Raw genomic sequence first — 23,986 nt, 5'->3', positions numbered from 1 at the left:
TCTCTTTGGGTCTGTAGAGTTTCTTTTGAAAAGTCAGCTAATGGTCTTATGGGATTTCCCTTGTATGTAGCTAATTGCTTTTTCTTGCTGCTTTTAAGACTCTCTCTTTATTTTTAATTGTTGCCATTTTAATTATAATGTTTCTTCATGTGGACCTCTTTGAGTTCATTTTCTTTGTGATTCTCTGTGCTTCTTGGACCTGGACGTCTGTTTCCTTTCCCAAGTTAGGAAAATTTTCAGCTATTATTTCTTCAAATAAGTTCTCTGCCTCTTTCTCTTTCTTTTCTCTTTCTGGGACCCCTATAATGCAAATGTTAGTATGCTTATGTTGTCCCAGAAGACTCTTAAACTAGCCTCATTTTTAAAAAATTCTTCTTTTCTGTTTAGATTGGGTGATTTTCACTATTCTGTCTTCCAGTTTGCTGATCTGTTCCTCTGTATTTTCTAATATACATGAAATATACATTCATTTCTTCTAGTGTTTTTTTTTTTTTTCAGTTTTGTAGTCTTCAGCTCTGTTTGATTCTTATTTATATTTTCTAACTCTTTGTTAAACTTCTCACTGTGTTCACCCATTCTTCTCCTGAGTTCATTGAGCATCTTTATGATCATTACCTCAAACTCTATCAGGTAGATTACTTATCTCCACTTGGCTTAGTTCTTTTGGGGTTTTATTTTAATCCTTTGTTTGGAATTTATTCCTCTGTCTCCTCATTTTACCTAATTCTATGTGTTTATTTCTATGCATTAAGTAGGTCAGTTACACTTCCAAATCTTGTAGAAGTGGCCTTATGTAGCAGATGTCCTATGGGGTCCAGAAGCACATTCTCCTCTGGTCACCAGAGCTCTATGCTCTATGGGTGTGCCCATATGAGCACATGCTCTATGTGGGCTGCATGGGCCCTTCTATTATGGCAGGATCAACTACTGTGGACAATCTGGTAAGTGGGGCTGGCCCCCAGCCCAGTTGGCTGCCAGGCCCTGCCTTGTGTGGTGGCTGCCAGCTGACTGGTGAGTTGGGGCTGGGTCCCAGGGCAGCTGACTCTGGGTCTGGTAGGCCCTGGGGCTGATGTCAGCCTCTTGGTGGGTAGTAAGCCTCCAGTACTAATAGGCTAGAGGGAGGGCTCCAAAATGGCTCTTTCCAGTACAAGTAGAACAAGCTCCCCAAAATGGTTGCGGCCAGCATCTATGTCTCCAGGGAAGTCTCAGTTGTCTCCTGCCTCTCTGGGATGCTTTCCAAGATCAGCAAGTGGGTCTAACCCAGGGTCCTTTCAAATTACTGCCTCTGCACTAAGACTTGGAGTGTGTGAGATTTTGCACATGCCATTTAAGAGAAGAGTTTCTGTTTTCTGAAACCTTATAGCTCTCCATGGATGCCAGCCCCCACTGGCCTTCAAAGCCAGCCATTCTAGGGGCTCATCTTCCCAGTGCGGGAACCCTGGGCTGGGGTTTTGACCCCTTGTTTCTTGGGGAGAACCTCTGAAGTTTTGATTATTCTCTCATTTGTGAATCGCCTACCCAGAGGTGTGGGTCTTGACTACACCCTATCTCTACCCCTCCTACCCATCTTGGTGTGGTTCCTTCATTATATCTTTAGTTGTGGAAAATCTTTTCTGCTAGTTTTCAGGCTGTTCTCATAGATAGTTGCTCTGTAAGTAGTTGTAATTTTGATGTGCTTGTGGGAGGGAGTGCGCTCAGGGTCTTCCTACTCCATCATGGCCACCAATTGATAAAATCTATCAATTCTTTCTTTCATAGAGTATATTTTTGGAGTTGTATTCAAAAAGTCATTGCCAAACCCTAGGTCCTATGCTATTTTCCAGGAGTTTTATAGTTTTGTGTTTTATATTTAGGTCTGTGATTCATATTGAGTTAATTTTTATGAATGGTGTAAAGTCTGCATCTAGATTCATTTTTTGTGTGTGTGCAGATTTCCAGTTTTTCCTACACCATTTATTGAGGGGACTACCTTTGCTCCATTGTATTGTCTTTGTCAAAGATCAATTGACTACGTTTGTGTGGGTCTATTTCTGGGCTCTCTGTTTTGTTCCATTGAGAAACTTGTCTATTCTTTCACAAATACCATACTGTCTTGATTACTATAGCTTTATATTTAGTCTTGAAGTTGGGCCATGGAAGTCTTCCAACTTTGTTTTTCTTTTTTTTTTGCAGTACATGGGCCTCTCACTGTTGTGGCCTCTCCCGTTGCAGAGCACAGGCTCCGGACGCACAGGCTCAGTGGCCATGGCTCATGGGCCCAGCCGCTCCGTGGCATGTGGGATCTTCCCGGACCGGGGCATGAACCTGTGTCCCCTGCATCAGCAGGCTGACTCTCAACCACTGCGCCACCAGGGAAGCCCCAACTTTGTTTTTCTACTTCAATGTTGTGTTGGCCACTCTGGGTCTTTTGTCTTTACATATAAACTTTAGAATGTGTTTGTCAATATATACAAAATAACTTGGGGGGTTTCGATTGGGCTTGCATTGAATCTATAGATCAAGTCGGGAAGAAAAGATGACTTGACAATATTGAATCTTCTAACCCACAGATATGTAATATCTCTCCATTTATTGAGTTCTTCTTTGATTTCTTTCACCAGAGTTCTATAGTTTTCCTCATATAGATCTTATACATATTTTGTTAGATTTTGCATAACGAAATATATTTCATTTTCACGTGTGTTAATATAAATGGCATCACATTTTTAATTTCAAATTTCACTTGTTCATTGCTGGTATATAGGAAAGCTATTGACTTTTGTAAGTTAATCTTATATCCTAAAATCTTGCTATAATTGCTTATTAGTTCCAGATGTTTTTGCAGATTCTTTCAGATTTTCTACATAGGTGATCATGTCATCTACAAACAAAGACAGTTTTATTTCTTCCTTCCCGATCTACAGACCTTTTCTTTTCTTGCCTTGCTGCATTAGTCAGGACTTGTAGTGTGATGCTGGAAATGAGTGGGTGAGAGGGGATGCCCTTGCTTTGTTCCTGATATTTGCGAGAAAGTTTCTTTTCAGTTTCTTGCCAGTAAGTATGATGTTATCTGTAGATTTTTTGTCTATATTTTTCAAGTTGAGGGAGTAGCTTGAGTCATTCTTCTGTTATAGTTTTCTGTATCTGGCATTTCTTTTTGGTTCTTTCTTAGGATTCCCATCTCTCTGCTAACACTGCCCATTTGTTCTTGCATGCTGTCTATTTTATGCATTAGTCTCATAGCATATTAATCATAGTTGTTTTAAATTTCCAGTTCAATAATCCCAACATCCTGCCATGTCTGAGCCTTGCTCTGATGCTTGCTTTGTCTCTTCAAACTATGTGTTTTGCATTTTAGTATGTCTTGTAATTTTTTTTGATAGCTGGAAATAATGTACTGAGTAAAAGAAACTGTTGTAAATAAGCCTTTAATAATGAGGTGGCAAGGTATGAGGGGAAGGAAAGTGTTCTTTAGTCTCTTACTTAGGTCTCAGTAATTTGTTGAGCCTGTATCTGGGTTGTGGAACTTCACCTGTGCTTTTCAGTGCCTCCCACCCCTTAGGTGGGATGAGGTTGCATATTTCCCTTTCCCCAGGTCAGTTAGGCTCTAATAAAACCCAATATGTTAGTCTCTGGTTAATTAGTTTCTCCTTAGAGTAGAACTTGTTAAGAAAAACAGAATGCTCTGGCATATTTCAAAATGGTTCATTTTTCCCCCTTCCTGCTGGAAGCATGAGGGAATTTTTCCTCCAGTATTCACTTTGAGGACCTGGAGGTAAAACAGGTACGGGGGCTCCACTATGACTGGCTCCCCCTAGAGTTTTTATTTCTCAGACTTGTCCACACTGAGCCTCCAACAATTTGTCAATTACAGCTCAGGTTTCCCTACCTCAGAACTGATTCCTGTGGAGACTGCTGCTCATGGGTTTCTGCTCCAGTAAGTTGTAATTCTCAGTATTCATCTGTTGATCTCTCCAATTTGGGGGGCAGCAGTTTGCCCTGTGACCTCACTTCTTTTATGGATCTAAGTTGTTAATTTTTCAGTTTGTTCAGGTTTTTACTTGTTATTAGGATTGAGTGGTGTCTTCCAAGCTTCTTACATGCTGAACTGGAAAACCACAGTCATTAAGTTTTCTACATACAGTTGCTGTCATAATTTCATTACTTTTTAATCCTAAGTATGAACAAGTAATCAATGATAATCTGACATTTGAAGAAAACCTTTTGTTACTCTTTTTTTTAATTAAAGTATAGTTAATTTACAAAATCATGTTGGTTTCAGGTGTATAGCACAGTGATTCAGTTATATATATATTATATATGTGTATATATAATATATATATATATTCCATTTCAGATTCTTTTCCCTTATAGGTTATTACAAAATATTGAGTATAGTTCCCTGTGCTATACAGTTGGTCCTTGTTGGTTATCTATTTTATATATAGTAGTGTGTATATGTTAATCTCAACCTCTTAATTTATCACTCCCCCCACCCCCTTTCTCCTTTGGTAATCATAAGTTTGTTTTCTATACCTGTGACTCTCTTTCTGTTTTATAAATAAGTTCACTTGTATCACATTTTTAGATTCCACATATAAGTGATATCATATGATATTTGTCTTCATCTGGCTTAGTACCCTTAGTATGATAATCTCTAGGTCCATCCCTGTTGCTGCACAAAAGGTCTTGAAATTAACTGAAAAAATTTAGGAAACAGAAATTTTTAAAAAGATAAACTTGAATTAATGTGCTTAGAGAGATAAGAAAATCTCATACTTTTAAAAAAGGTTGTGAAGGTGGGTCTTCCCTGGTGGCACAGTGGTTAAGAATCCACCTGCCAATGCAGGGGACACGAGTTCGATCGCTGGTCCAGGAAGATCCCACATGCCACAGAGCAACTAAGCCAGTGTGCCATAACTACTGAGCCTGTGCTCTAGAGCCTGTGAGCTACAACTACTGAAGCCCATGCACCTAGAGCCCATGTTCCACAACAAGAGAAGCCACCACAATGAGAAACCTGCGCACCGTGACAAAGAATAGCCCCCGCTCGCCACAGCTAGAGAAAGCCCACGCGTAGCAACAAAGACCAGAAGCAGCCAAAAATAAATAAATTAGTTAATTTTTTTTTAAAGTAATGGTTTTAAAAAATTAAAGTAAAAAAGGTTGTGATGGCATGTTACAAAATAGAAATAAGCAGAGAACAGGTAAAGTTTTAGGAAGCTGAGATCATTGATATCTCCCCCCAAAATAGAGTAGGCTATAAAAAAAAAGTAGTAAATAATATGAAAGAAACTTGGAGGATCAATCTGGAATGTCCAAGTTGTGAATAAGAGTTCAAAACCAAGTACCCTTTAAATGGAAGAAGATACATCATTTTGAAATTTCAGCATCATAGATAAAGAGAAGACAGAAAAGCTCTGAGAGAAAATTAGGTGACATAAAAGAAACAAGATATAGAATTAAAATAGATTTCTTAATGGCTTCATTGGATAGCATCACAAAAATCAATGGTGACTCAAACTCATTATTGATGGCAGAAATTTACATTAAAACAAGATACCTCTTGTTGGTCAGAATGGCAAAAAATAGAAAGGTAGATAATAGCAAATGTTGAAGACAGTGTGGGGAGACAAGAACTCTCTTGCACTGATGGTATGATTGAAATGAGTAGAGTTATTCTGATAAGCAATCTGTCAGCACTTTCTGAAATTAGGAAACCACATATTCAACCCTTAACACAGACCATACACAAAAATGAACTTTAGTTGAATCACAGACCTACCACAAGGTGAAACAAAAGCATCAACCATGTAAGAAAAGACTGAAACATTTGACTACATTAAAATTAGAAACTTTCTGTTTACTGAAAGATACTATAAAGAAAGAGAAACCATAAGTCATAGAATAGGAGAAGATATTCCCAACATGTTCTACTGACAAGGGACCTGGATCCAGAATATATAAGGAACTTATTCAAAAGATCAATAAGAAATGGACTATAGGGAGTTCCCTGGTGGTCCAGTGGTTAGGACTTGGCGCTTTCACTGCCAGGCCCCAGGTTCAAACCCTAGTCGAGGAACTAAGATCCCATAAGCTGTGTGGTGAAGCAAAAAAAAAAAAAAGGATAATAAAAAGAGGAAAGGACTTTGGCATCTCTCAAAAGTGGAAGTACAAATAGTTAATAAATATATTAAAAAGCAGTCATTCCATCAATAAACAAGGAGATAAAAATTAAAATCACAACGGAAATCTACCACAGAAGCATCAGTTTGGCAAAAATTAAGAGGTCTGACAATATAAAGTATTTGCAAGGATGTGAAGTAATGGGAACTTTTGTATATTGCTTATGGGAGTGTAAATTGGTACGACTTTAAAAGCACTTTGGTAGAGTATAGTAAAGTTGAAGATATGCATATATTATGAACCAGCCATTTCACTTCTAAATGTATATGCTAGAGAAATGTTTAAACATGTATATCAGGAAGTGTATATAGGAATGGCTGTACTGGCAACGTTATTCAAAATCAGCCTAAACTGGAATCAACCTAAAATATCCAACAGCAATTGAATAAATAAATAAATTGTGACATATTTGCAGATTGAAATACTATACGGCAATAAAAATGAATGAACTATAGCTACATGAAATAGCATGGTTTGATCACAAAACAATACTGAGTGAAAAAAACAAGACAGAAAAGAATACTGGTATTTATATAAAATTCAAAACAGAACTAAACTATATATATTTTTAAAAGATGCGTATTTGACAGAACTATAAAGACAAGGAAAAAATTACTATAAAAGTCAGGATAATAATTATCTCTGGAGGGAAAGAGGGAGGGAGTTGTGATCAGGAAGAGACACATGGCATAAGGGCTTTGGGGATGCCAGCGATGTTTCCTCTCTGGATCTGCATAGTGATTACATAATTGTTCACTAATTATTCACTATATTGCATCTATGTGTTTTATGTGTTTTCTTTATTTCATGATCTCAAAAGTTAATGAAAAGCATATATACATATAGTTTTAAAAAATCCGGCATATATGTATTGCAAGACCATGACTGGATTAATTTTTTTTCAGGGACTGCATGTGACCAAATCAGAGCCAATGAAACACAAGTGAGACTTTTGCCAAGACTTACAGAAAAGAGACTTTTGCTCTTTTTCAGGGCCCTTTCCCACTCCAGAATAATTCGGAGCTCCTATCGTGGCAATTCTTCCTCCACTGGCTGCTCTAGTCTAATCTATTCTAGTGTGGGCCAACCTAATGGGTTTAATATGAAAATAATCAGTTGAATATCCATCCATTTTGTCCCAACCTCTGGTCAGCTCTGTGGGAGGTATAAGACAAGGGAAAGATATGGTCCTTTTTGTCCAATGATCTGAAAATCTAATTTTGGGAACAGGATTAAAACACATGAAATGGGCTATGATGGTTTGTGCAGGACTGAAATGCAGCTACACACATGTTAAAGGAAGTACATTTAGGAGGTAGCGAAATTCTCTCAGCCCCAGTCTTCTCAAATTCCTTCATAGCCAGACTACCAGGAAAGGATGTGCTTGTCACCAAAATCCAGATGCTTTAACCTGTGCAAATTCAAATTTACTTGAAAGTGGCACAGGGCTTCCCTGGTGGCACAGTGGTTGAGAGTCCGCCTGCCGATGCAGGGGACACGGGTTCGTGCCCCAGTCCGGAAAGATCCCACATGCTGCGGAGAGGCTAGGCCCGTGAGCCATGGCCGCTGAGCCTGTGCGTCCGGAGCCTGTGCTCTGCAACAGAAGAGGCCACAGCAGTGAGAGGGCCGCGTACCGCAAAAAAAAAAAAAAAAAAAAAAAAAAGTAAGAAAGTGGCACAAAAAGGGAAATATTAGAAATTAGAGGGAATTCCCTGGTGGTCTAGTGGTTAGGGCTCCGTGCTTCCACTGCAGGGGGCATGGGTTCGATCCCTGGTCAGGGAACTAAGATCCCACATGCCAAAAGGAAGAGCCAAAAAGAAAAAAAAAAGAAGTTAGAGTCTTGTGTCAAACAGAAATGAGTATAAATGTTCACCAAAAGATATATAGTAGACCACTTATATGAGGTACTTAGAGTAATCAAAATCACAGAGACAGAAAATAGAATGGTGGTTGCCAGGGGCTGGGAGGAGGGGGAATGGGGAATTTGTATTTACTGAGTACAGAATTTCAGTTTTATAAGATGGAAAAAGTTATAGAGATGGATGGTGGTGATGGTTGCACAAAATTATGTGTTTAATACTACTGAAATACATGCTAAAAAATGGTCAAGATGATGGATGTTAGCTAGACTTATTGTGGTGATCATTTTGCAATAAATACGAATATTGAATCATGTACATCTGAAACTAGTATAATGTTTATATGTCAATTATATCTTAATTTTGATAAATGGTTAAGATAGTAATATTTATGTTATACGTATTTTATCACAATAAAAAATATTAGGAAAAAGATACTAGGAAGTTCAGAGAAACACTATTCATAATGCCTCACCACTTTGCCCCCCCGCCACAACAATGACCCAAATGGCCAACAAATATAGAATGGATAAATTGTTGTATAGTCACACAGTGGAATTCGTTACAGCATATAGAATAAACAAACCATTATTGCTGCATGTAAAAACATGATGTTTAATGAGAGAAGCCAGAGATGAAAGAGTACATATTGTATGATTCCATTTATATTAAGTATAAAATTAGGCAAAAACAAATTTGTGCTCTTACAAGTTGGGCTGGTATGCACCCTGATGGGAGTAAGGGAGGTTATTGACTCGCGGAGGGCATTAGAGTCTCTGTGATACTGGCAGTATTTGGTTCTCAGTCTCAGTATTTGGATGTTTGGCCTGAAAATTCAATGGACTGTGCACTGACGTGCACTTTGCAGGATGTCAGTTACACCTCAGTAAAAAGTTACTACAATAAGAAATTTTAAAATAAAAAATTGGTTTCTATATAGCTTCTACTTCATTTTACAGATGTGAAAATTGAGGCTCAGAAAGGTTAAATGACATCACACTGTCACATGGCTGTCAAGAAAGGGAATTGAAAATGACCAAGGTGTGAGGGCTGCAAGTTCTGTGCACTTTCACCTAGCTTCAGAGTAATTGCTGAGAGTTCACAAGGTTTCAGTTTGTGTTGTTTTTCAAGGGCAGAGTGGGAGTGGGGAGTGGGAACCAGGGCAGAGGAAGTAGACTCCGGAGCAATACATGCAAAGCACCTAGCCCAGAGTTTGGCACATAGGAGAGCCTTCATACATGCTACGGTTGCCTTCCACACATCCCCTTTTGCAGGGAAATGAAATGGAGAGAATGTTGAAGAGTGCTGGTAGCTCTGGAGTGGACACTGCTCACCTCAGGACAAAGTGACCGGATTGGAGCCTCTCCCTCTCCATGGGAGAACGAAGCTCTCCTGTAGGTGGGCATGTGGAGGGAGGGCTTCTGACTCAGGCTCAAATTCCCTGCTATTTGTAGGGCAAGTGAGAATCAGGACAAGGAAGTGGGGGTAGAGACCTAGTGTGGGAAGGGGGGTTCCCTACACCTCGATGGCCAAAAAGGGGTGTGTGTGTAAGAAGGTGGGCTCTTTCGTGTGCTCTCTGCTGACATTCTTGCTGGTCGCTTCCTTCATGTTAGCTGAGCAGGGCGGAATGTATGCACTGAACTGATTCCTGCTTAGACACAAGATGACCCTGTGCTCTGAGTTCCTCAGCATCTTAGAAACCCGTGTTTCTAAGGTCTGGAAGCCAGTATTGTCCCTTTAGCCAGAGGGGCAGCAAAGGTTTTCCCTTGAAGCGTCGCTGCCAGCCATAGATTTCACATCAGGACAGCGCCACCTAGTGGCTACGTATGGAAGTCCAGCCCGGGTTCCCTCCCCTCAGCCCACTATTGGCTCTGGGAGCGAGTTTAGCTGGGGAGGAGGAGTTTAGGGAGGTTCCAGACACTGCCCTTTACACACCGCTTCCAGGAGTCCTTGATCCCTAGGCTGCCAGTTCGCACAAGTCGGCCCTTAATCACATCCTGCCCTGGGTTGCCCTCTGTTTCATGTGTAATCATTTAAAATCATTTTGTCTATTCAATTAGACTAAGGTTTTGAGGCTAGGGCTACTAGGATCACATCTCTTTAGATTTGGATGGGAATTTAGTACTCTCTAATCTGACCCACACGTTTTTCAGACGGGAAAGGAAGATGTTGAGGGGTGAGGGGAATTGCCCAGCTACTTAACAATGTATTTTGGACCAGAGCCCAGATCTCCTGATGACTCCCAGATCAGTGCTTTCCAACATAGCATGCTATCTCTTTGTGTCATCCACAGTGCTTGCACACAGTAGGCACCTAATACATGTAGGTGCTCCATAGATACGGCCTGACTGATTGTTGCCCTCACAACCCTGCCTGCTACCAAAGTGAGTTTTCAATTGTCATCTGGGCCACCTCCCAGTTCTGTGCATCTTGCGAGTTATGATCAATTAGAGTGGCCACTCTCACCATAGTAAGCCACTGTCTTCTCCATTTATAAGGCACACGGTGTGGGTTCAAGGGAAGAGGAAACAAAGAGGAGACACACACTTTAAAGCAGATGCCCCAACCCCAGCATCCATACAGACCAAGTGGCTACTGTGGGCTTCACGGGCTCTACCTCAGTGCTTCCCAAACTGTGATGTGCATCTAAACCTCCCGAGAATCTTGTTAAAACAATATTCTGATTCAGTAGGTTTTGAGTGGGACCTGAGATTCTGCATTTCTAACAGGACCCTGGATGCTCCTGATGCCACCCTTTGAGGAGCAAGGAGCAAGGGTGCTCTGGACCCCTACCTGGTCCAGGGTGTCGTAGAGTGCCAGAAGCCTACCCTGAGCCTCTCCCTCCACCTCAGCCCTGCTGCAGTCCCTCAGACCTCGACTTCAAGGAAAAAGAAAGGGGCTGAAGCAATGGTGAGCATGGTGACCCCTGGGTGAGTCATTCCAAGTCACTTTCCTCACCCCATTCCCTGCTCCTCCCAAAGATCCTGCCTCCAAACAGTCTGAAGAGGAAGGCAGGGTTGAACCCCACCAAAACACTGCACAGAAAGAGGGGGATAGGCTTGCTGTTGACATGCCCCACAGTTTTCCCGAGGAACAGGCCTGCTTGGCTGCCATTTTATGTCTGGGTGCTATGACATCCCTACAGCCGCAGAGTTCTCTTTATTTTTTTAAGCTTTATTTATTTATTGGCTGCTTTGGGTTTTAGTTGGGGCACGTGGGATCCTTCATTGCAGCGCGAGGGCTTCTCTCTAGCTGTGGTGATCGGGCTTCCCGTGGGCTCCAGAGCGCGTGGGCTCAGTAGTTGTGGCCCACGGGCTTAGTTGCCCTGTGGCACGTGGGATCTTAGTTCCCCAACCAGGGATAGAACCAGCATCCCCTGCATTGCAAGATGGATTCTCAACCACTGGACCACCAGTGAAGTCCCCAGAGTTCTCTTTTTAACATAAAAGATATCTTAATTTATATAGTTTAATTATGAGATATATTTATAGTTTACATATATTTTCATTTTTACTATTCTTTTGCTACCACTAAACACACCCCAAAAAGTTCATTAATATTAAATTAAAGAAAGGAAGGAAAGGGGAATTTATTGAGCTACTACTATGTGACCAATACTGTGGTATTGTCATGCATGTTATCTCACTCCTTACAATGCCCCTGCCTACATAGATGTTATTACCCTATTTTATAGATGAGAACACTGAAGCTCAATGAGGTTGGGTAACTTATCCAGGACTACCTAGCAGGGATAGGAGCCCAGATAAGTTTGACTGAAAAGTTTCTCTCCACCATAATGATAATAAATACGAATAATTGCATTGTATTTACCATGGACCAGACACTGCTCTAAGCACATATATTAACTCATATAATCTTCACATCAACCTTATGAGGCAGGTACTATAATCACTCCTATTTTACAGATGAAGAAACTGAGGCACAGATAGGCCAAATTACTGGCCCAAGGTCATACAGCTAATAAGTGTTGGAGCTGGGATTTCAATAGTCAGTCTGGATCCAGAGAAGTGCTCTCAAACACTGTTCCACAATGCCTGTCAATTTCCTATCAATTTCTTAAATCTCACAGTTAAGTGGAAATCACCGCCCCCATTGTTATGTTACCCTTTCCTTATTCAGTGTATACTGTACCGCCTGGAAAAATTCCCATTTGCCACATTAGTAAACACCTACATATTTATTTTCTAACTAGGACTGCCTAGGGCTTTGGACCTTCTTCATACCCGGTGAAGGCTGGGATTTCCTTGGAGAACCCTCTTCCCCATTGGCTGGAAGTTGAAGGAGTCTGAAAAAGTTTGGAGAGTCATGTGCTTCTCCATCAACCCATCACCCTATTCCACCATGTGCAGCTGGCCTAAGACAGAGACAAAAGGATGAGGCTGGCCGGGAATGTTTTGTCACTCCATTATTTTTCAATTCATTTCCTCTTTACCTATCACACTCCTGAGTCTTGTTTTCCTACCTGAAGGAATCCAGAGGGTGAAGGGAGCTTCATATTTCTGAGTGCACAGAACTTGCAACCTTATGTTCCTATCCCAGCTGTCCCTCTAGCTGTGTGACTATAAGCAGGTTTTCTGAGATTTTTTTTTAAACTTTAGTTTTCTCACCTGTAAAGTGGGGATAATGAGAATCTCCTTTAAAGGACTGCTGCATAAGAATAATGAATTTGAGTGCCTTGCTTATCATAGGCCCATCAAGAGTAGCTATTTATTAATGCAATTTATAAATACATCCCTTCTGAGTGAATGAATGAGTTGAATGAATATAAGGGAAGGTTAAGAAGTCTAGCCTGACTCCCCCCCCAAACCAGAAAACAACTCCTTTAACTTCTCTAAACATGTACATTTAGAAATTTATTATTTTGGGTGAGAACTGTGTAAAAACAGAACACTAAAGGTTGGATGAGAAACCTCCAAGGACAAACTTCCTCAACTTTATAGCTTTGCTGGGGGCTAAGCTAACTCAGCAACTGGGGATAGGACAAGGCTCTCAAACCCTCCTTTGCTTCATCCCTGACCCAGCTTCAAATTCAAGCCCAAGGCTTTCCACTGGAGACTTCCAGAATGACAGGATATATTTCTTTTGGGGGGGAGGAGGGATGAAGAGGGAGAAGGGGAGTGCATTATATGACCGCTTTCTATGAGCAGAGCAAAGCAATTAATTTTGTTGCTGCTTTTGGAAAGAAAAAAGTTATTGAAGAAACTTAAGGCCCTCTGGTAATATGAGTGCACCTACTCATAAGACTGAAAACTTTTTTGAAAAGAAGAAAGTCTGAAAGCAGAAAAGAGTTTTTCTTGTCTCTAAGAAGATAATAGACTTTAAAATAAGATGGTCGGTTTTTTTATTGGTCTTTTTTATGATTGTTATGTCTAATGAATGGGGTATTTTCATAATGAATGAATGGCTTGAAAACCAATTTATCCTCCAGATCAAGGTACATCTGGTCTACTGATTGTAACATCCTTGCTTTTTTACTTTAATGGGTTGTGTTTGACTTGTAAAAATAAAATAAAATGCAATTAACGTCACCCATATGTTCAATGCAATGAACACATGACTCATAAGTTTTAAAGCTTCTGGGACAGGGTTTCTAATGTATTTACAATGGGTCATAAAAGTGGGTGAGAGAAACTAGTCTCCCAAGTTGGGGTGTCTATTTATCATCTACTGGCATCTATGACACTTCAGAGTTAAGACAGAAATCATCCAGGAAGAAACGACTACTGTTGACTCATCAATCCATGAACTTGTTTCTAATTACAGTGTCTCAGTTTCCCTATTATATAAAATGAAGTTGTCACCTGCCTGCCTCTCTGAAGTGTTTGGAAAGCCCAAGGAGATAACAGCCGGAGTGTTTTGAAACTACAGAATACATTTTACGTGCTAAATAATAATAATAACAATAATAACAGGGAGTCTTTAATAACAGGGGTCCTTTAATAATACTCATCAAGCAGAATAACATTACTAAGCAGTAGGAACAGGACTCTGCCTTCTTAATCATTAGTTTGTATCGTGGGAAATTGGTGGGGGATGGGCACCTCGTTCAGGTGGGTTCTTGTGCCTGAGGAGGCAGAGCCCCTCAGTAAGGCTGGTCTCTTCAGCTAACGCTTGGCTGCCTTTAGGAAGACACCGTTCGTGCAGTTGAGCGAGGAGTGGACAGACGCCTCATAGTTCAACTCCTGTGCCCAGGGAACATGATTTAAATTCTTCTATTCCTAGCTGGTTGGGGGAAAGAAGGAAAGGTACTTCTGGGACCTTAAAAAGTCGTAGACAGGATGGTCTGGCCGATGCGCCAGTGTGGCCACCCAATCCTGCCACAAGATGGCGACAATCCAGCTGGAAACACCTGCCCGGGCTGGCCCTGTGGGTTTCCAGGCGGGGAAGGCTTTCCTCTCTCAGACACAAAGAAGGGATCTTTCGAGCCGGGAAGGGTATCCGAGCGTTTGGGTGCTTGTAGAGCGGGGATTGGGAGCCTTTGCCGCGACAAAGTCGGCCCCGAGAAGAAGCAGGCGACTTCCTTCTCACACTCGTGGGCTTCAACTTCACGGGGCTGAAAAACCTGAGGGGAATTTGTGCAAAAGCACCCGAGAAATTCCAGGTTTGACCCCTCCCTCTGCCTAGAGGCCGTCCAGATGCTTCCCGTACCGGCGACATTCCCGGGATTCCGGCAGGGGGAGCGGGTGCTTCCCGGGGCAGGGCGCGTTCAGCCCGGCGGTGCTCCCGCCCTTCGCGGCCCGGGACCCGGTTGGGAGAGCGGCTCGGACCGGCGTTGGGCGGGACAAGCCTCACCCCCCCCCGCCTTTGGGGCCGCGGTGCCTTTGAGGCGCGGGACCCCGTAGTTGAGCCCCCGAGAGGGCTGCGCTCCTAGGCTTTAAATCCGGGCAGCAGCCACAAAGGCGCTCCCTCCTCTTTCGCTGCACATTTTGCCTGGGAAAAGGTCTGCAGGCCTTCCGGGGCTTGGGGGCGGGGGTTCTCTTTGTTTTCTTTTCTTCTGTTTCGTTTTGAATGCAAGGAACCGCCACACCCGCGTTTGTCTCTGTCGGGAGTAAACTTGCTTTGAAACATAGAGCTGTTAGGAAACACACAGATTCCCATCTCCAAGTCGCAGTGAGGTTCCCAGTGCCGTGTATGGGAGCCTCCGGGGCTGCCGAGCCTGGGTCTGGCCAGCCTGGCCTCCATCTTGCAACCCTTGGCCTGACTGTAGCAGCCCTGAGCAGATCCCTGCTCCTCCAGCCCGGGTCTTGGCCAGCACTGGGGAGCAGGGAGGGGAAGCCCAGAACAACGACGGGATCACTGGCCCCAGCCTGGCCTCAGTTGGCCATTTATCTGATCACCCTTCTGGGGTGTAGGGTGGGAGTAACAGTGAGCGCTGATTGAACATGTGCCACAAACAATTGTTACCTTGTTTAAGCCTTACACGCTATTATTCTCTCCATTTTATAGAGGAGGAAACCAAGGCTTAGAGATGTTGAGTAATTTGCCCAAGGCCACACAACTCTTAAATAGTGGGTCTGGGATTTGAAGCCATATCATTTCTCCAAAGCACCAGGCTGCAGTACCTCCTTAGGCAGCTCCCACAGCAGCACTGGGAGACAACCGGGTCAAGTATAAAGACATACTCCATGCTGTGATTGTGCTTACACTGGGGGTGGGGGAGTGGCGACCAAGGATATTTTGGACTCTTCTCGCCTTTGTGTGCTGGGCCATTCTGGCCTGCCTTCTTTCCTTCCTTCCACAATTGTTTACTGAGTGCATATGATATACCAGGGACTTGCCTAGGCCCTGAAATATCAAGGGAACAAGGCAGATGACACTTACTATATGACCTTTGGCAAGTCCCTTAATGTGCTAGTTTTTAAGCTATTGTCTCTCACCCCCACCCATCTTCTGTATGTGGCTTTAAACGCTGCGGCTAGGGATTCTGCAAACCACATTTCTCCTTTGCCGCTGCTCTCTGTTAAGCTCTGCCAATAGGGGCACTTGAGGGAGACTCAAGGCAGGAGGAGGAGGAAGGACACACTCCTTTCTGCTGGCTTGCTATCCGTATCAGATTCACCCCAGCATCAGTGGTAGGTTGTGGCCTCCATGCTCCTTCAGCACCCCTATGCAGTATCATTGTGCCCCTCAGGTGTATCAGCACCAGGGGGGCAGCCACCCCTCTGCAGTCTGAGCCCAGGCTCTGGGGGGCCCTCCTCTGACCTCCTAGGTTTTTGTAACCCAACCTCTTTCCTTCGTTTTCTGGTCCTGGGATGGTAACTGCTTTCTCCAGTTACTATCTCTGTTACGTCAATGTTCCCTTTTTTCCTAGTCCTCCAATACCTATAACCAGTGATGTGCTGGTAAATATTTAATAACCAGCTCTCCGGAAAACAAAAACAAAAAGAAACCTGATTTGTAATATATACGATTTTTGTAATATAGATCATTCACCATGTATAATTTTCAACTATCAAGATGGCATCGCTGAATTTCACAAGCTGGTGTGAACAGTTTGAGTACACAAATGCCTGCAACCAATCCCCTATAATGAATTCTCTCTCTTGAAGGACCTAATATGCTTTCTGTTTTCATGACTGGGCCCTGACTGATAACACTTAAGCTTCTGGGAATTGATTTTTTTACTGTAAAATGGAACTACTACCATTTCTTCCATCTGACTCACAGAGTTGTTGGGACAATATGACATAACACAAAACACTCTGAAAACTACTTTTTAAAATTGGGGACTATAACACAATTCTTGGGCATTTCTTCTAGAAGGATATAAAGCTGGGATGATGAAAGTAGGCAAAATATTTGAATGATAGCTCACAGAGGTGTTCCAGGTGCCTTTAGAACCCAGGGTGACCTCAGACAAGGTGTGGAGTCTGGTGACTCAGAATCAGGGCTGTGGTCACGGCAGTAACTGGGCTATGATGTTACTACGTGTGTGTAGATTGTTTTTCAAGGACTCTAGGACTAAATATTGTGCAAATCAAGAAAGCACGCAAAACCAAGGGGTAAACAATTGATATCATCTAACTAACAGCACATATGTGGAGCAGCACTGGAGTTTTACACATTGCACTACTCAGTTGTACAAAGGAAATAAAACTTCTTTATCTTTCCATAACTGATCTAATTTCCCCCTCAAATTCCCAACCCATGAGTAGTGAGAGGTGGAAAAGTTTCAACTCATCCGTATCTCCATTTGTTCCATTTAAATAATCTCTTTTGAATGATCCAGAGTTTGCAAAAATGCTCAGTTCTCTCCATTTCCTCTCCCACTCCTTTTTAAAAGACATTTGGGGTAACTGGGAGCTTGTATGACCTCACAGCACCAGGAGAGAGGAGGACTCAGATCCACATGTTTCCTGCTTCCTAGCCTGGCCTCTGGACTGGCCTCATCCAATCTTTTGTTTCTCACTGGCACACACACCTGGAGCCTGAGTTCTCAGACACACTCCTTCTGATTTTAAAAAGCATCTACATACTGGCGTTTTTTTCATCCTGACTCCAGATTGGCTATTCCATCAGGCCTAAGCCCCTTTGTGTTACCTTACTAAGGCAGTTGGGAATTCCTAGATACGCTGTATGCCACACACAGGCTATAGAGAACTGCCTCTGCTCTCCTGCCTTCTCTGAGACCACACCATCATTCTTTCCAGGTTGGATATAGAGAAGCTAAAGTCTGGGCTCCTAGAGGCCTGCAGCCTCTCCAGATCATGCCCTGAGAATGGAGTCACCAAATCCAATTAACCTGGGCTCCCCGATGCCCAGCCAGATGTCTCTACAGTCTCCTGACCTTGAGGTTCAGCCAGGAAGGAGGGCCTAGAACCCCGGCATTGGCGTTTGACCATCTCTATCTCCCTCTGGATCTACTGTCTCTCCTTTCCCACACATGTCCATCTTCAGAATGAACAATCCTCACCATAGCCTCCTATCCTGTGGGACACCAGGCCTCATGGATAACAGCTAAAGGAGTATCTTCTCTATTCTGGTCTGGGTTGATATGGGAGCCTCAGTAACTCTAGGATCTATGAGTTACAGAGGATGAAAATAACATTGGTTTAGTACTCTCAAAATATTGTCCCTATTATATATGTATACTTCAAAACAATCAACAAAAACAGAATACAGTAACAATTCTGACCAATGTTCTACCAATAATAAAGTATTTTTATAGTTAAATAAAAATCCTTGGTTCCTCTGCTTACTAAAGGCATGCATACTTATTATAAAACCAACAAAACAACCTAAAATACAGTTCTAAATGTTCAATGAAGGGAGGAGAGTTCCTCAGTTCTGGTTTGGCCAAGGCCCACTGCTCATGGAACAGCACAGCTTATAAGAGATTTCTCCTTTAGAAGGTGCCGGGGTCTGTTCAGGGGCTAGCAGCATTGTCCTTTCTACGCCACTGGCAATCTTCTCTCTTCCTTTTGAGAGTCAGAGCCCAGCAAGGATATTTCCCCTTGAGTTTGGGGATTATGAGCTAGAGAAAAAGAATATAGCCCAGGGACTGAGCTGAAAGGTGGGATGTGTATGAGGAGTAGGGGAATCACGGATGCAAAATTTGGTATAAAGTGTGTGTTTCTGGAACCAACCTGGATTGGATTTCCAACTGAGCTTCTGCCATATCTTTCTTTATGAGCACAAATGCATTCTGGTTTATTTGGGTATGTTCTACCGTGTTTGATGATGTTTATAGAATGGGGTGAAGATACAAGTACTGTGGTGCCCCTTCTCAGTTACAATATTCTGGAAGGACAGTGGGCTCCTGGGCCCCAATATAAAATATATACTTTGATAAGCACCATGTGCTTTCACTTCCAATCTCCCATTTGATCCTCCAAACACGCTCATGCCGTAGCTAACTCTATTTAACAAAGGAGGGAACAAGAAGGCCCATAAAGGTGAAATGACTGCCCCAAATCTCATAGAAGGTGGAAAGTAGAACTGGGACCACACCATCAAGCCACCAGCCACTGTAGCCGCCCCTGACGGTGCACCCTGAGGGGAAGTCAGGATGGAGAAAAACAGGATACTAGCCCTAGATTGTTAAGATGCCTTTCAAAGGAATAATTTCAATGAGCCCAGACTCTTGCACCTTTCCATACATAGAAAAGCACTGAAGTCATTAACTTGAGAAGTCTGTTTTTTTGTGACTAGCAGCAATCTTTTGATATTTGACTACATGTTTTCAGCAAAACTCCTACATAAGCTGGCTCCTTTCTTACATTTTTGGAACAGTCCTCAGAGCTATCTGAGAAGCTGTCTCCCAGGCTATAGTCCTCTGTAAGGTCCCAGAATAAAACACTCAACTTTTAGGTTGTGCGGTTTTTTGTTGTTTGTTGGTTTGTTTTCAGGTGATACCTAGGACGCCTAATTCTCAGTCCAGGTCTCTTTTCTCTACACCAGGTTGACCCCATAAGGCGAATAAGGAAGAGCCAACTCACTTCCCTTCAGTCTCTTTCTGAGGCTGGGTATTCCAGAGCGAAGCTGAGGTTTGCCAGCCTTTGTGCTACTCTGCCCCAAAGCTAGGGAATTAGTGTAGAAATCACAGTGACCAAATATCCAAGTTGGCCTCTTTGCTTGTTCCCTCATCCTCCTTTCCCCACTTGACAGATGACATCGCTGAAACCCAGAGAGGCAAAAAGTGTTGATCAAAGAGGAACTTGAACAGGAGAACAGAAGAGGTTGCAGTACTTAGTCAGTCTGGGAGGTTAGGGTATGATTCGTGCTGGGGTGGGGACAAGTGGAGATAAGGAACGGAACAGCCAGTGACTGAAGACAGGATTCCTGGGCTGTCAGGAATCAAAACCCTGAGGGTCAAAACCCAGGCAGTTCCCGGTGGATATTAAGTCAGTACTTTTGCATGTCCCCATCCTAGTCTGACTTCAGTATCTTCTTTCTCCCCGCTGAGCCCAGGGTTCTATTTCCTCCAAGGAGGAAATCTGCATTATATGTAATATTTGTGATAAAGGCCTTGATAAGCTTTTAATAGCCAAAAAAATGAATTAGTAAATTACTAGAGAACTTTTTCGATTTCTCTTCAAATCATACTACCACTGCAAATTCTTTTGGGGGAAGTATAAGGGTATATATTAAAATATTTAAAATATCTAGTAAGAGTACACTACTCATAAGTCCATCCCTGGGGACAATTATGAAGTTAATAAGAGAAAGGAAGAGTGGGTTGTTCACAGCTGAATGAGATCTCTCTCTCTAGTCTATTCTATTCTGGGCCAGCAACATCAGCATCACCTGGGAGCTGGTTAAAAATGCAAATTCCTGGGCCCCAAACCTACTGAATCAGACACTCCGGGGGTAAAGCCCAGCAATCTGTGTTTTAACAAGCCCTCCAAGTGATTCTTATGCTCCCTCGAGTGGTTCTTAGTCTGGACTGTATACAGCAGGTTTCCCCTGCTTTCGGGAAGTAGAACGTTCCTATGAAACCATTTGAAGCCAAGATGGTGTAAATCAAAAAAGCAATTACCTTAGGATGCATCTTGCTTGCGGATGCACTAAATAAATCAAGATAACGCACAGATACTCACAGGCACAGTTCAGAGCTCTGGCAGCTTGATGCTGAGATGCTGAGTACGGTTCCCGGAGAGGGAGCTGGATGGTGCCACGCTCACTGCTTGGGGTGAAACTCTGCCTCTTTAACTGCTCCCTGCAAAACAAATGCTTGACGTTATTTTAGCTTTTCACCATTTTCTGTAAAAGCAAAAATCCTCCCTGGATGTTTGTTGTTGTTTTTAGCAAAAACAGGTACTAACATAGTCTTTCGTAAAAGTGATGTGGTGGAAAGGGAACTTTCAAAAATTGGGGGATACCTGTATTACCGTCACCTGGCAATATTGAAAAAATCCTCATGTCCAGGCCTTACCCAAGAACATCCAAATTAGAAATTCTGAGAGTGAGACCTAGGCTCTGCATTTTCCTGCGGTTTCCCTAGTGGTTCCAATGTGCAGACAAGGTTAAGAATCACTGCCACAGAGATTTCTCCAGAAACTGGTAATATCACTTGTGACTGTTTTACTTATTTATTCCACAAATAGTGAGCATCTACTCTCTGCCAGACCCTATACTTCTTACTATACAAAGATGAATAAGTAGATTGGCCTCAAGAGAGACGTAGAAACACATATTTCAGTGCAGCAGTGGGAGCTCCAGAGGAAGGGGTGGGTATAATCTTGTCTACTATCTACTCCCTCTTCTATTCTTTGACATCAAACGCTGACAAGAATGTAGAGCCACAAGAACTCTCATTCATTGCTGGTAGGAATGCAAAATGGTACAGGCACTTTGGAAGATAGGGTAAAACTAAACATACTCTCACCATATGATTCAGCAGTCATGCTCCTTGAAATTTACCAAAATGAGTTGAAAACTTATGACCATGCAAAACTTGCCCACAATTGTTATGGAGGCATTATTCATAATTGCCAAAACTTGAAAGCAAGATGTCCTTTAATATATGAATGGATAAATAAACTGTATGTAGTACATCAATACAATGGAATATTATCCAGTGATAAAAAGAATTGAGCTATTGACATTTCTCTAAGGAAGATATACAAATGGACAGCAAGCATGAAAAGATATTCGACATCATTAATTATTAAGGAAATGCAAATCAAAACTGTAATGAGATATCACCTCACACCCACTAGGATGGTTACTATTTAAAAAAAAAAAACACAGAAAATAACAAGTGTTGGTGAGGTTGTGAAGAAATTGGAACCCTTGTGCACTATTGGTGAAAATGTAAAATAGTGCAACTGCTATGGAAAGCAGTATGGAAGTTCCTGAAGAAATTAAAAATAAAATTACCATATGATCCAACAATTACACTTCTAGGTATATACCCCCCAAAATTGAAAGCAAGGTCTCAAAGAAATATTTGTACACCCATGTTCATAGCAGCATTATTCACAATAGCAAAAAGGTGGAAGCAACTCAATTGTCCATTGATGGATGAATGGATAAACAAAATGTTGTATATATATGCAATGGAGTATTATTCAGTATTCAGTATTATTATTAAAAAGGAAGGAAATTCTAACACATTCTACAACATGCATAAACTTTAAGGACATTATACTAAGTGAAATAAATCAGTCACAGGAAGACAAATACTCTAGGATTCCACTTATATGAGGTACTTAGAGTTGTTCAATTCAAAGAGACAGAAAGTAGAATGATCATTGCTAGAGGCTAGAAAGAGGGGCAAGTGAGTTGTTTAATGGGTACAGAGTTTCAGTTTTGCAAGATGAAAAGAGTTCTGGATACTGATTGCACACCATTGTAAATGTACTTAACGCTACTGAACTGTACACCCAAAAATAGTGAGGATAGTAAATTTTGTGTTTGTGTATTTAACACGGTTTTTAAAACTTAGAAGCAATGTCAGGGCGGTGGATACACTAGGGATCATAAGCCTCTAGGCTTTGTTTAAGAAATAAAAAAGGAAACTGAGATCAGGCTGACAGAAATGTAATTTATTAAGCACACCATTTGTTATTTAGGTTTTTTATACCCATAGACCATTTTTGCTGGCTTCTGGGTTTGCCTAGGGTGACAAGAATAAGATCATCCATATCACATTGTCAGCGTTAAAGGAGAAAGCCTTTAGAAAGACCTAAAACACAGAAGCTGATATGGGCCATATAACAAGAAAGGACTTGCACAGATGTCATGGAAGTGGTGAAAGGCCAGAGGACCAAAATTCGAGAGAAAAAATGGATTCTAAACTCTACAGTTAGGGAGTATATCATGATAAGAGAAAGTAGCAAGAACACCCACCTTGGGAAGGGAGAAGTTATTAGCCAGCTCTGGGATACTTTCCCAGGATTTACTCATTCCTTTGTATTACTTTTGAACAACTGATGAATCAGCCATAATACTTAGTTGAAGTAAAATATAACCAACAACAGCAAAAACAAAAAGATCTGTAAACTTGAGAACCAGAGTGGGAAATAATGAAAATAGAAGGAGTGGTTATAAAATAATATGACTAGTCTTCCCCCCACTCCTGGCAACCCCCATCAAGACATTAAAATGTTACACACCCAAATGAACATTTGTCCTTTTTTAAAGAAGTCAATCTGAACTTCTTGGAAGCATTTGCCACTCATTCCAAAGATTCTGCCCTTGTGTCTAGCACTTTGGGGACCTCATGTACTGGCATTTGCTTTTGACTGCTTTCAATGGTGGCAAACCATCCCTTGGGGGGTCAAGCTTGAGTTTTATAACTGTGCTGGTATTGTGCGTCAGCAACGTAGTCAGATGAACTACATTTCCCAGAACATCCTTCCATGTACACAGCTGGCTTAGGGTTGGTCGTGAGAGAAGTTGCAGGTTGGTATAGGGTATAAGGTGTCACTGCAGCTTGCACACACTGTTGTTGATCCAGGGGCCTCCCCTTGTGGGCCTGGTGCTGCAGCAAGGTTCAGAGGAGCTGCCACTGCATTGCCTGCTCCAGCTTCTCTGACTCCAGGGTCAGATACCAGACACAGGTGCAGCTCTGGGGCAAAGCTTCTTCTGTGGGTCATGCTCATAATCAGTGACGGTGGTAGTGACAGACCCATGTGGAGTCCTGTTTGTCTTCCTTCTCCCACTCTTCATATTATATTTTATTCCCAGCTGATGATATAAAGAGACCTCAGACCCATTCCAGATGCAGTGTCAACATGCCTCTTCACCAGCTCCCACAACTGTGTAAAGTCTCATCCATAGAATAAATCCCTTGTTCTGTATCACTCATAGTGCCTATGCTTTTCTGATTGAACATTTACAGTTACAGATAAAAGTCATTTGGAGTCAAGTCTGAAAAATAAGGTAGATGAACAAGCTAAGTAAATATTATTTGGGGCCAAAAATTCAGGGTCACAATAAAGAACAATTCTATTTCTTTTACAGTGCATAAAATGGATTTGACGCCCATTCCCAAA

The 23,986-nt window shown here is 42.0% G+C and overlaps 1 long non-coding RNA gene across 12 annotated transcripts in view; it reads right to left on the bottom strand.

Moving 5' to 3' along the window:
* The window catches only part of LOC125960884 (uncharacterized), a 323,923-nt gene that overhangs the window by 152,457 nt on the left and 147,480 nt on the right, over nucleotides 1-23,986 (bottom strand). For all 12 annotated transcript variants that reach the window (XR_007470997.1, XR_007470992.1, XR_007471000.1 and 9 more), the window contains one exon: nucleotides 20,585-20,703. This is a non-coding gene — a long non-coding RNA (uncharacterized LOC125960884). The remainder of the gene's footprint in view (nucleotides 1-20,584; nucleotides 20,704-23,986) is intronic.

The sequence above is a fragment of the Orcinus orca genome, chromosome 13 (assembly GCF_937001465.1).
Source record: "Orcinus orca chromosome 13, mOrcOrc1.1, whole genome shotgun sequence".
In the NCBI taxonomy this organism is placed as follows: Eukaryota; Metazoa; Chordata; class Mammalia; order Artiodactyla; family Delphinidae; genus Orcinus; species Orcinus orca.
Note: the sequence above shows the minus strand (reverse complement) of the source record. Positions and strands in the feature narration are given on the sequence as shown.